Here is a 14,357-nt window from a genome sequence, read left to right as displayed (position 1 = left end):
TCACCTTCAATATACACCCTTCCTCTATCCCTACAACGCTCCACAGCGAATTTACCATTGTTCGTAACAGTGCTGGAAGTCTTTTTCTTCTGTGAGCTCCTGCATGACAAGTGCCGCTTTTTCTTTCGCAGCTTCACAACGGGCTGAAATCGTATTCCTTTTAATGCAGATTTGATTTTGGGAAACAGATAAAAGTCACATGGGGGAGCCAGGTAAGGCGAATAAGGTTAGGATGGCCTAAAACTGGGATGTTGTACTTGGCTTAGAAACGTCGTCTTGACAGTGTGAGCCGGTGCCGGTTGTGTAGATGGAGAACCCCGTGACTTGTTCTTCCACAAATCGGGTCATTTTTTCCTTACTCTTTCACGGAGTTGAGCAAGCACCTCACGGTAGTAATGCTAATTAATTATAATCGATATTTTCATCCATTGTGGAAGGGCGACCTGGGCGTTCATCAACTCCGACGTCTTCTCGGCCATCTTGGAAACGCTTGAACCACACAAAAAAACTCGCGTACGTGATTAACATTCATCGCCATAAACTTCTTTTAATAAAAGTTGCGGTTTTACCCAGTTTCATGTGAAATTTCACGACAATTCGTTGCTCTACTACATGTATAGTATCGATGTTTTCGGCAAAACGAAACTAACACCTCTTACACAAACGACGGTTCCGGTCAGACAGATTTCTCTACAAACACTTGAGACGCTGCAAGAGAAGGCTTTACGCTGCACAGCTGTCGGTCGTTAGGTTTTGGCGCATGCATAGTTTTTCTGTAGCAGCATCAGTCTCGTTATTTAATAGCCACACCTCGTACTGTGTAGTTAGCGAATACTGGATTACAACGCGGAGATCACAGGTTCGAATCCAGCTATCGGCCCTTAGATTTTTTTTTCTTCTTAGAAAGTTTTCTTTTTTTTATTGGCCATGAAAATCTTCTTATTATGAATTCTGGATACTCCTCCTGATGAAGGACACCAATGATGAATGGATGTAATTTAAAAATTGGCTTCCAGAAGTAGTTTTTCCTCTGATAAAAATCGTCTCAAAATGAAATTTCACGGAGAAAATCTTTGGCACGTGAGTTTAATTCAAGATGTCGGTTTAGATGTATCAGTTTGCTGACGGGCGATGTACAATGCCGGGGGAATGCGTGGGACAAGAACACAATATGTGCTTTATAGCATAATATCAGTTATAGTTTAAAAGAGTAGACAATTGGCACGGATAGAGCTCTCACTTGGGGGCACATGATATGTGTGACTGTGCCAAGTGTATTGGCTATGTGGTAACCCGCAAAGGTTGCAGGACTTTCACTCTGGTTACTCGCGCTACCTGGTTACCAGATATGGAATCATCATACAGTTCCACCGGTAGTTCGTAGTTCGTACAGTCTTTCAGCTTATTTGTAACACTGGCACTGGCTCTCTAAATAATAGATCTTCTATCGTGAAATACGATAAAGGCCCAGTTATCGTACTAACTAACTCGTACGAGCTTGGCTTGCCTTAAATATCATGTTCAGGTGTCTGAATGTGATTACTTAAAAACGCATAACACATTCAGTGTTACCACCATCACAATCAGCAAGTGTGAATATAAAAATAGACGCTATTCATCCAATTCAGCGAAATCATCCTTTAGTTTGGAGGAATGCTAGAAATCCCAAAATGTATTTTCCCGTAAAATGTTTCAAGCAAAATTTTTAAATATATGTCGTGAGAGTACCCGAAGGATGAAGATAACCTTGGACGCCATTTTCTCGAAAACCTCGGAAAAGAAACTTCAGATAATCAAAATAACTGGAAAACTCACAATCGCAATAAATTTCCTCTACGGAAATAAATGTATAAACCAAAAACCCGATTGTAGCCGATGGTAGGCGAAATAATAAGGTAAAAAAAAAATTCATATCTTTATCACGCAGCGTTGCCAACAGCAATGGGAAATCTAACTGTTAAGTGGCCGGCCTGTTTTAACGAGCAGAGGTAAAAACCTGGGGAATTAAGGTCACCTCCAGAGAGGCAGACAGACAGACTAGAGGTGCACAACAACTGCATTGCCATGCAAAAAAGTGCAGAGTGCAAGTGATGCAAAGTAGTTGGTGGTCTAGTTGTTGGTTGTGTATTGTTTCAATTTAATATGCAATCCTTATGAATTATTAAAAACCTTGCTGGACAAGTTTGGAGTTCATTTCAATATTTTCTGTAGATTGTTTTCCAGCAGATCATTGAATATGAAACAGCTGAATCCATTTTTATTATCTTTTATTTTATCTGTTCATTTGTCTCTCTTACTCCAATAAGAGGAATTGTTTTGTAGTCTGCACAAATTTTCTGGATCAAAGTTTTTCCAGAAAATACAAGTTTTCAGGTGTGGACAAGAAAAATAAAGTTTTTAAATTCATGAAGTGGACATACAGTATGTGCCATCACATACTAGTACTAGAAATGATTTGCATAACAAAGATGTAAAAACAGTCCAAATTTCAAAACAGATACGAACAATATAAACAACATATTACACCAACTTACACCGGGAAAGCTTGGAGTTGGTCTAGTGGTTACAAAGCCTGGATTTGTTAGGGGGTGGCCGGCCAGTTCAAATCCCGCGTTTATTTTGTTACAAAAAAATGTTAATAGCAATGTATGTGCTTCTACGATAACTAATTGCTAGTTGGAGGTTACAAAAACCCTGCCTGGAAAATAAGCATTACTTCACTTAGAAACAGGTTAAAAAAAAAAATCCCTTTTTGAAAAACCTTGGCAACACTGTCTAGTCACAAACAAGAACATTTTGAAACCTACCACTCAGTATTTTTGAAACAGTACGCTAACCTTTAAGGTTAATAACCAACATTATGAAACAAGTTACAATTATTAATGATTTTAAGGTAAATAATTTGTGTTTACTATCTCTTATATATTACCAAAGTGATGTAGATTATAATCTCTTGTTTCTGTACATATATTCTCAATTTTTCCTAGATCAGTCACCAACAAAATGTACTCATATAGACATGATAACCAAGTGGTTATGGGGTTGGACCAGCAAAGCTAAGATGGTTAAAAGGGTTCGATTCTCGTTCTCTAAACCTTGGATTTTATTTTAATGGTTGATAAAAAAAATTATAGTGAACTAGTAGTGAATAGTGACAACAACAAATAGTGCAATAACAATAAAACGTGAGACACAGTAAGTTACAGTTCATTATACTAAAATGTTCTTTTACATAGATACATTATTAAGTGTACAGTTTGTGATATGCGTTGTTGAGGAGGATTTCTTGCATCTGTTTGTTGTTTGTCCTCTATTTGTCTCAATAAGGATTCATTATTTCAATAGTAATCTGCCCCACTGATGAACAAAGGGATTTATTAGAATTGCTGTATAGTGGCGAAAAAGTAAAATTACTTATTGTTTATAATTACGCGTTTAATATATTAAAGTTAAGGTCATTTTTACTAAATGAATAATTTCAGTTATTAAAAGTTTTATTTTTGTGTTTTAAACAGGTTTTATATTTTCTTGTTTCCTTAAGACAACATCTATAAATATTATTTTTCTATTTTTATTACTTTTTGTTTCTTTGTTTTAATTTCATTAATACTGTTTTTTATTTTACTTTTATTATCAAGTTTGTTCATTTAATTGTTATATTGTGTATGAAATTTGTTTATTGACACTCCGTTTGTAAAAGGCCTTAAAGACAAATAAATTGATAAATAAAGACACATTATCATTTGCCCTCCTCAAGAATAGACCTAGATCGAATTTAGCACCGAATTCTTGCAATTGATCAAAGTAGAACCGTACGAATGCTATTATTTTACCAAATTAAACAAATTTTAACAATTCATTCTTTACATTGTTTATATTGTATTATACAGGGTGTTCAGCATAAGACTACGGTAACTTCGGCAGGCGATTCTGGGCATCATTTGCAACAAAAAATTCCATATAAACTATGGCTCGATTCGGCTCCGTTTTATAGATATTTTTAATTTTATGTTTTTTCAAGGTGTTACTACTTTTTAGCAAACATTTGTCTATATTTCTCAAACTATTAAAGCTACAGCAATTTCAATAAGCTCATTAGAAAGAAGGTTAAATTTCCTTTTAAATAAGCTAATTCGTATTACAAAATAATAATATTAAGTATTTCACTTTGTGGCCCAAACATAAGAAATAGCAAGTTTCTAATTTTTTCCCCAAAACTTTGACTTCATTTTTCTCAAAAATATTATATATGTAAAAAACGTGCACTATTCATGAAAAACATCTACATACAATCACCTTTCGAAAGGTATACAATGCATAGGGGTTATTTTAGAAATTGATGCAGAAATCTGTGATTAACTGCAAAAAAAGTAGGCCTCAAAACAGCGTCGGCATTAATGAAAGGAATTCACCTCCAGGGTGAGAGGATGGCCGACCGACCGACAGACTCCAGGGTGAGAGGATGGCCGACCGACCGACAGACTCCAGGGTGAGAGGATGGCCGACCGACCGACAGACTCCAGGGTGAGAGGATGGCCGACCGACCGACAGACTCCAGGGTGAGAGGATGGCCGACCGACCGACAGACTCCAGGGTGAGAGGATGGCCGACCGACTGACAGACACCAGGGTGAGAGGATGGCCGACCGACCGACAGACTCCAGGGTGAGAGGATGGCCGACCGACCGACAGACTCCAGGGTGAGAGGATGGCCGACCGACCGACAGACTCCAGGGTGAGAGGATGGCCGACCGACCGACAGACTCCAGGGTGAGAGGATGGCCGACCGACCGACAGACTCCAGGGTGAGAGGATGGCCGACCGACTGACAGACACCAGGGTGAGAGGATGGCCGACCGACCGACAGACTCCAGGGTGAGAGGATGGCCGACCGACCGACAGACTCCAGGGTGAGAGGATGGCCGACCGACCGACAGACTCCAGGGTGAGAGGATGGCCGACCGACCGACAGACTCCAGGGTGAGAGGATGGCCGACCGACCGACAGACTCCAGGGTGAGAGGATGGCCGACCGACCGACAGACTCCAGGGTGAGAGGATGGCCGACCGACCGACAGACTCCAGGGTGAGAGGATGGCCGACCGACCGACAGACACCAGGGTGAGAGGATGGCCGACCGACCGACAGACTCCAGGGCAAAAAGGAAATTACTTTTCTCCAGGGAGTTTTCTTTCTTGCTTTGCTCTTTTTCCCAACAAGTGGGAAAAGAAATCTACTCGGATTGTATGATTTAGTCTTTTCTTTCTTTCTAACTCCCTTGAGCTCTTCTTAAAAAAAAGTGAAAATAAATGCCCGGAAAATCAGCACTAAGATAGTGGGAAATTGCCTAACTTTGCGGAAATGATTTAGCACAAGGTGTTTTTAGTCTCAGTAGATTTAGTTTAGTATTCAAGGAGTGCCCTATTTTCACGAAGTTATGATGAGGAAAACTAGAGAATAGGGATTTGAGGAGACCATTAAAGGTGTTTCAGAAGCGATAAAGAGGGCAGCAGTGGATTGGAAAATTAAATTGGAAAGCCAGCGGTGAGGGCCAGGATTCCAGCGGAAATATGGGAAATCTGGAGGCTTTGGGACTTTGTTACGATGAAAGTGTGGCTAGTGCTGGACAATATCCTTTATCCATCCTAGTGAGCATGCTCATTGCCATGTCTGGACCGGTTTCGGACTATCATCCATCTTCAGGGGGTTGATTAATCAGTTATGGTGTAAAGTTTTCGACTTCTTTCAAGTGCCCGTGCTGCAGGAGAGTAAAGTGTGCATGTTCAGACTGGTTTGATGTGGTTAAAACTGGTATATATTTTGTAATTCTATGTTTGAAAAGAAAAAAAAATAGTTTATGTAGTAAAAGGAAGTCTTGAGAGTCTTGACATCAGATCTCTCATTTTTAGAGAATAGTATTGCGGTATTTGTATTTTTTTTTTTTAAATAAACAAAAGTTATCAAAGAAATAGTTAGGGAGAGGGGCCGATAGCGGAATTAGGGGGCACTCAGCGGCCCCCGTTGATTGTCGAATTATTTCAACTAAATTGCTGGCGGGTCAAGGTCACCAGTTCGAGATTGTCCATGACGACGCATGTGGCGCCGTCCAAAATAACAGTAACAATCCTAGTCACAGATGCGCAGCCAAATTTTTAAAAAAGGAAGTTTCCACTGATCAATTGGATCAAGTAACTTCCTGCAGCCATCTTTAATTCGAAAATAACAGTATTTAGGATTACTGAAACTCAAAACATCAGATATTTAGTTTAATACAGTAGCAATTTTGTAGTAGTAGATGGTAAAACCGTACACATTTCCATAAACGGCACGTTAGAGGAAGCTCAGAATATTCTCTTCTCTAATATCAATTTTCACACGCAAAACGTTTCTATTAGAATTGATAAGGTTTTAGAGAAAACGAGGAAAACCGGAAAATTTGGTCCTTCAAGAAAAGCGATTTTCTTTAAGCTTAGTAGTTTAACCCCTACCTCACTCCCCTTTAACATCAGACCATAGATGACAAGAAAATAGCGATCTAGGGGAAACCCCACCTTGAAGTACTTAAAACAGTAACCAGTAAAATCTGGGAGATTTGGTCGAATAATGATACCAAAAACCAAACGTACGTAATCTAGCTACAGTCAGTAAACTACAGTACTGTGGACGAATCAGTTGATAGCATCTGATAGGTGTTTGCCCCATTTTATGTACCATTCTGAAAACCATTATGTACCAGATGGTAAATTGGCAACAGTGGTGCGGTTCTACAATGTGTTACCAGCATTATTTCTGCAGAAATGATAAAGCAATTGTAATTCTATGGCAGTAATTATTTAATTTGTACTAAATTAGTGATGCGTCTTTGTTAAAATGAAGTCATAGTTCAAGAGGTCAAAGAATCACGACATTTTGACGTAGTATTCCTGCGAGGAACCGTGTATTTTAGTGCAGTAATGCAGTATTGTATCCGTTATGAATCTAAATATGTTGCTACGATATACACTAAATTTAATTTGTATGGAGAATCCCCCCCAAAGACAAATTACTAAGTGATAGTGACGTCATACAAGAGAGAGATAAAGGAAACAAAAACTTATTTAACTAAGTTCAAAGGGGGGAGGGGGAAAGCCGCCCGCCTTTCATTAACTCACCAAACAGTGAGTAAAATAGGTGGGAAACATATTAATCACGAGTCAACCTGGGAGATAAGTTTAATCAATACCGGAAACTCATTGAGCCAGAAGTAATCATGTAATTGATGAGCTGATGGTAAAGAACGCCGCTCAGGACAGTGGGTTTACCTATTTTTATTAACAGTGAACACTCGCAGGACTTGAGCTTACTTCACTTCCTGTAATTAAACTGAGAATTTGTAATAAAAAGATAATTAACTTCCATATTATACTCGCATTTTTGGAAGTGTAAAGTAATCGCCTATTTTTTTTTCAGGCGACGCTTAACGTCCAACTACCAATTAGGTGTCGTTTAGGGAAGCTCATAATTTACTATAAACAATTTTTTATGCCAAATAAAAAAAGTAGTCAGACGCGGGATTCGAACCGGGGATCTCTTACACACAAAGCCATGCTCTTGACCACTAGACCAACACTCGCCCCTTATTGATGTGTATCGTCTAAGGCAACGTTTCCCAACCTTTACTTGGATCGCGTACCACTTGGTAGTACATCATGCTAATTTGTACCACTTCGTAAAAATGATTGTATTTCGTGCAATTTGTTATTCCGAGTATGTTATTTTACTATTATTATCTTTATTTTTATAGAGATACAATTTATCTGCTACAAAGGAGTTCAAGTTCACTTTATAAACTTTATAAAGTGTACGATCTTAGTTTTAAAACGTTTTTTAAATAATTAAAAATTGCGCACATATTTTTCTCTTCAAAATTATTTATTAATTTACAAAGTTCTCCTTTAGGTTTACTATATTTGTGCCCAAATCTTCTAAATTAATATCTATTAAGCATTCCAACTACCTGTAAGTACCAATTAAATTTAATGTTGCTTGGATAGAGCTTACTCCATTACAATCAAGTCTCTTTAAGCAGATCTTTACATAGTTATCATTTAAGTTCTGTCACATGATAATTCTATTAAATTTTCTTTACATTTTATCGATAATGATGTAGTTTTTCCTAAATTTTCTTTATAGAAGGGGGTTTGAAATCCAGTTATCATTTGTGTTTTCGGGATTTTGGGAAAATACGCCTAGGAAGACAATTTTAATCCTTGTTAAATGTGCTATTATATTTTCTCGTATGTCTTGAGACAAACTAAATTATTACTGTACATATTAACAATTTTACTGCATAATATTATTAATTAAAATAATGTATTATCGGAAAAAACGTTTCTTTGGTATTTTTATGATTCAATTTTTTATGTCCGCCCAATATTTATTATTTTTCGCATACCACCAACTAGCAACTCGCGTACCACAGGTTGGGAAACGCTGGTCTATGGTACTTACTTGTATTATTATTATTTTTATTATTATTATTATTTTTATTATTATTATTATTATTAATAATAATATCAAGAAATCTTTTGGGTTTTCAACTCTCTACAGCACCAAAAAAACTCGAAATTTTCTTCAGCCCAAACTGCTATTCAGACACTTAATTCTAAAGTAAACAAAACTTTGTAAACATCTTGTATAAACAGGAAAAGATAATAAATAAACAGAATTGTTTTCTTCCCATAAATTAATTTCTAAGTTATCATTTATTCCTTGTTCCTTTTTTTTTAAATTCCTTTCCAACCCAAAGGAATCCTTCCAAGGATTTCCAATAATTTAGCTAAATAAAACACGAGCGGACGACGGACAAGGTCATTTCTTAGATTCGCAAGATTATATTGCCATTATAATGAAATTAGTGGATATTTTTAGAACAGTAAGTAGTGGGAGGGCACGGGGGGGAAGAATAAAATATTTTCATTCTTAGGGTCTCTTTTAAACCAATTAGATTGGATTTTCCTCAATGCGGGCCATGAGGAAAACTATAATAATATAAACTATAATAAATAACTATAAACTATACCACTTCTAGTGGGTCCCTTTCTTTAGCGAAAAGAAAGTATTTGAATCAGGCAGGTTCTCGTAGGGTTATATAAGGCCCTGTTACCTTATGGAATAAGGATTAAATGAGTGACTTGAATGCACTTGAGAAAGAAGAAAATGAAAGAAACTAGGCACAAAAGCTTACAGAGAAAATTGAGACTTGGAGAAGCAAGACAGCGGATGGACTTGTTTGGTCCCACTAAGGCTATGATCAGGCAAACTTAAGCCTAGAATGGACGGCAAGCATTTCGTCGTGTTCTTTGGGGGGGGGGGGGGGGGTAAACGGCTCTAATTGAAGGACATGTTGTAACAGGTAATTTCATGAAAATCTCCGTCACGAAAAATTTATTTCTTTAAGGATGAAAATTTACGTTCATTTCTCAATAGTTTTCCACAGATTTGTGGCAGCACATGAGGAAACGTTCTTTTGAAAGGGCCGATTATCAGAAGCGCCCCACAGAAAACTGTTTTTTGTTTTTTCCACTACAACAATCGAAAGGTCATCAGACGGAAATCAATTCACCCAGACTGCTTTCTTTTACAAACAGAAAAAGGATTGCTACTCACCTATACGTACTGACGCACTGCGAGGTAAAGGTAAAAGTGTCAGTAAAGTGCCTTCTTCAGGATCCTCTCCTTTACGCCCTGGTAATTACAACCAAAGGCTATCTCCTCTACACACACTACTTGGGCCTTTTACCAAGAATCTTGCTAGGGCCCGATGCTGCCGTTTAAAGACCCTTTTAGCCTTCGTTTAAACAGCCGGTCTCTCCTTTCTAGCAGCCTGTTAACCTGTAGTTATTGAATTCATTAAAGTTAACTTGTTAAAATGTGGCCTAGGCCATAACTTGCCCCGTTAACAGCTCTATCTAATAACTGGCCATTAAAATTTATTGATTAAGTTACTAAATTGATTGATTAATTATTGGGTTCAATAAATTCGCAATTTAGCGGAAGCTGCAGAAACTGATTTTTGACCCTCTCTCCCCCCATTCCTACCGCAAGAGTAATTATTTCCGTTCGTATCAAATTTCAAAATTATGGCCGGAAGTACGAGGTTATGCAGCTCCCCACTAATTATTATAATATTTTTCATTCTCATCTACCCTAAAATGAATTTGCCCGGACAGAAATTGCAAACGGAAGATACCAAAATGTGTACGTACATCTGTCAGTTCCAAGAACGTAGGAACCCTGATTTATAATATAAATGTATAACACATTTTTTTATGTCTGGCAAATGAAAAAGAAGATTTTTTTGAAGAATGTAGGAAAGCTAAATATCTTCTACTTCCGGCCATAATTTCGAAACAAGACATAAACAGTTCCTCTTGTTACGCAGAGAGTGGTGGGGTGTTTAAGGAGAGAGGATAATCGCATCCCGCACTGCGAACACCAATAACATTGTTTAAATTCTGAATATAGACTCACGATTTCATTTTTAAGGTCATTGCCGGCTAGATTTAAGCAATATGACTTATTTTTTTTCTCGCTTACCAAATATTTAAATAAAATTTAAAAAAATAACAATCATTAGGGAATTCAATGCAATTTATTCACAGTAAAGAAGTTTCAAGATTTAAGCTGGACCACAACTAAAAGATTAGACGAGATGAATAGACAAGACTGGCCTTTTTTACTTTCTTCAATTAGATGAGGCTGTACTGTGATGTCACATGTTCTTGTGGATAGCTTTCACTGGAGATGCACGTAATGAGGTACCCAGAATCCTCATCTCGTATTTGGTCTTACAGCGTGGTGATGGCTGATTCCATTGTATGAGGAGAGTATTTATTGAAATATGAACGCCTTTATTTTCAAGAATGAAGCTCATTAAGAGAGAGATTTCTTGATGTGGAAGACCACCTATTGTGTGGTATACGACGAAGATGCTAATGATTTTGTAATTGATGCGCCCAATCCGTCCAAACGATCGCAAGCCGTCCCCTTTTTAAGTGTAAGAGAAAGTACACGTAGTTTGCAATCGATAATGTTCCGAAATAGTTCCCTCCCTCCACCTGCAATTTTTTTCTGTAGTAAAGAAATAGAAAGTCTATTATCGGGGTCATTAATCGACTGTTCGCCAGATACTCTAGTCTATTTTTTAAAAAAACGAGTATTGTGCCAACGGTAAAAAAATCTAGTGAAATGAAAGGAGAGATAAAAGAAAATAGAACGAATGAGGACGAGCTACTATAAACTGAACAGGCTAGAAATAGTCGTAGTTTGATAGCCTAGAAAATTCTTTTGTTTACAAACATCCCCAGTTTATGACGTTGCATTTTCTGGAATGTCACAACCATATTACTTTCTGAGACCGTTTTTCAGGAATAAACATGCTGAAATTGTGTGTATGGGCATCGTAACTCTAAAACGGTAGCCATTGTAGATTGTAGATTGTATTAGAAGGGCGGTTCCACCAAAAAAGGGGGAAGGAACGCAGGCGAATCCAAAATGGTTCCCCAATGGGGATCATTATCCCCGCCAACCACTCATGCCAACAGAGATACCGGGGCTTTAAAACAACAAATCCGGCTAAAGGTTTGCCAGATGCCAATACAATAAACTAATAAAGCAGTAACAGGACACTAGGGAGCATGGCGACTCAATCTCCACATTGCACTGGAATAAACCTAGAGAGTTCTGGTAAATATTACCAGATGCCACAATTTCCAGTAGGGAGACATTTGACCTTCCGAAGACGAGAAATCCTAGTTTTAGAATAAATGGGACACACCTCTACAAAGTGCCGCACAGTCATTAACGGTAGCCATTAACAAACGATCAGAAACAAATTCTATAAACTATCTCTTTTCGAGAATTTTTGTATTTCATTTTTATTTTCTGGCAGAAAAAGAAAGCTATCTAAAAATCTGTTGTAAGTAATTATGTCTAAGGTGCCAAACAGTAGTAGCTAACCAAAGGTTTAAGTAAAAAGTCGTGTCTATACAGGTGAAAACAAAAAGTTAAACCCCAAAAGATACTGAGGGGGAGACCTAGGCTGCGTTGGATGTGTGGTGTGGAAGAGGATCTCCGGGAACTAAATGTAAGACAGGGGAGAAGGAGAGCTCAAGGATAGAGAGGCTTTAGGGTCAGGTACTGGCGGAGACCAAGGTCCTACAAGGGCCGTAGTGCAACAGTTGAGTTGAGTTGAAAGTCCAAAAGATATTTCCGAGAACAAAAGCTATCAAATACAGGATACGACTTTTTGAGCCCAAGTCAACTTTGTGACCAATGCGCTTTGTACGTTGTCCAAGACTGTTAAAAACAGATGTATTCACAATAAAAGAAAAAATTAAAACCTGGACAGATGACAGACAGAAAGGTTTTGAAGGCTAACAGAATGGGCAGTCCTTTACTTTACACCAAGGTGATGGCCAAGTCCAGGTGGCTTGTAAGGTGAAGCCTTTAACAAGAAAGGAAATCAATACTTTACTTGAATTAGAAACAACGGAAATGGTTGGCTAATCGATCCCAAGAGGCCGTCCAGTTGGAATTACAACCAATCAGAGACGTTCCCATCTTCATATCAGCCGACGACGTCCAAAACTCACGCTACTGAATTCGAATTATAAAAACTTAACTTTTTAAAAACTAATAATTTAAATAAACACCAACGAAAAATACGATTTCAACACTACTTCCGGTTTCTGATCCACACACACACTTCATCCCTCAGTGGAACAACCCTAAAACAAAGAATCCCAGAACAGTTATAGACCCATGTGAGAGTCAGGAAGTCGAGGAAAGAATCAAAGGAGCTACTTTCGAATCAAAAAGGGAAATGTATTCATTAGAGCAGTAGTTCCGGTAGTGGACTTCCTTCTGAGCAGGAAAAGTCCCCACACATTAATCCTGTCTTGAAGATATCAAAGCAACAAGCCCTCACGTCATATTTTAGTTGCAGGGGGCCGCCAAACTTTTTTTGATCATGGACCCCCCTATATAATTTTTCGAAATCTCCATCGACCCCCCATAAAAGTAATTTTCAGTTAATTAAAAATAAAACTATCTATTAGGTACTTTGTTTTTGTACATTTATTTTATGATTTTAAACATTTATTAAAGTAATTTTTACCTTGTGTAACAAATAGTTTTATGAAAAATATCTTGAATGTTGAAATTTGAATACCTTAATATTTATTAAATAATAAGTAATTATAAATAAGACCCCCAATCGACCCCCTGGCTCAGATCGATCCCCTACTTTTGTTAAATAGACCACTTTGGCGACCACAGTTTTAGAGGAAAGCAATTCTCCCTCTCCATCTCAAAGGAAGGCCCTTAACCGAATTTTCCGCTAAAATGTTTAAACCAACACGAGTGTGCTTAGTTTAAAGAAAATAGTTCGAAAAATCGAGTAAATAGTGATGAATCCACTCTGTAAAGTGCTATTTCCGGTTGCTAGCTAAGGAAGTTTTGCTTTTTTTTTCCAGCCAAGTGTTCACACTCTTACAATTTCCTAAAAATCACTTTTACGGATTCGTAGGGAGGAGGCCAAGGAAGGGAAATTTCTAGCGATAACTGAAAATGGAAAAACTCAAACAGATGCCTGGAGTTTCTTTTCGCGAGCAATAAGTGAAAAGTGCATGGAAAAGTTTCAATCCTATAATTTTACTCATTCTGGGTGAACGCCATTTTTAGGTTGTCTCAAAACTTAGTTTTCAGTCAAAACAAATTAAATACAGCTTAAGCACGATCCTCAATTTCCATGGTGACGACTATGGCATCAAATATTTTGGTCCTTTTTTGCTTTGAATTAAAAGTTAATCAGAAAAAAATAATTTTTATATGTTTATTTATTTATATTGCTTGACATCACAGGGAGAGAAATGTAGTGCAAAGAGATTATGAGATAAAGAGACTCTAAAACACAAATGACAATAACAATAACAAAAAAAAAAAAAGAATAAACACAAATATAATAAATAGATCGAATAGATGGCAATGAAATACAAAGATGCGTGAAACAAGGTTTGGCATAACTAAGTTGTTTCACAGCTGGAGGTTACGTAATATTTTCATGGTCAGTTAGCCAGTGCCTCTACAATCTATACGATGGAAATCACCACCAAGGCGTCCCTCGATTCACTTGTAATCATATTCCAGCAACTTTCAAATAATAATTATTCTTTTCATGTTTCTTTATTTTTTTCTTTTTGAACGAAGATTAGCTTAAAAGATGTACGATAATTTAGCTGTAAAATATTAACAAAATTTAGTAAACAAAATATCGTATCATAAATTTACCTAGGGCGTTTTATTGCAATATGCTTCG

The 14,357-nt window shown here is 37.4% G+C and overlaps 1 protein-coding gene and 1 long non-coding RNA gene across 6 annotated transcripts in view; one reads left to right on the top strand and one right to left on the bottom strand.

The window, feature by feature from the left end:
- LOC141451837 (Ig-like and fibronectin type-III domain-containing protein 1) overlaps positions 1 to 14,357 on the bottom strand; it is a 286,881-nt gene that overhangs the window by 268,746 nt on the left and 3,778 nt on the right. For 2 of the 4 annotated variants that reach the window (XM_074123553.1, XM_074123552.1), the window contains one exon: positions 9,647 to 9,871. The exons of the other annotated variants lie outside the window; for them this stretch is intronic. The gene's annotated coding sequence lies outside the window, so the exon portion shown is untranslated. Of the gene's footprint in view, positions 1 to 9,646; positions 9,872 to 14,357 lie in introns of those variants that run through there. 4 annotated transcript variants of the gene reach the window in all.
- On the top strand, positions 1,968 to 14,008 carry LOC141451840 (uncharacterized). 2 transcript variants are annotated; one of them, XR_012457142.1, is made up of 4 exons: positions 1,968 to 2,893; positions 2,988 to 3,195; positions 10,642 to 10,797; positions 13,904 to 14,008. It is a non-coding gene; the product is annotated as an uncharacterized lncRNA (long non-coding RNA). The 2 variants fall into 2 exon arrangements; XR_012457141.1 differs by lacking the exon at positions 10,642 to 10,797.

The sequence above is a fragment of the Rhodnius prolixus genome, unplaced genomic scaffold, assembly GCF_049639745.1.
Source record: "Rhodnius prolixus isolate KJV_2025 unplaced genomic scaffold, Rpr scaffold_14, whole genome shotgun sequence".
NCBI classification, from domain to species: domain Eukaryota; kingdom Metazoa; phylum Arthropoda; class Insecta; order Hemiptera; family Reduviidae; genus Rhodnius; species Rhodnius prolixus.
This window is presented reverse-complemented; position numbering and strand designations above follow the sequence as displayed.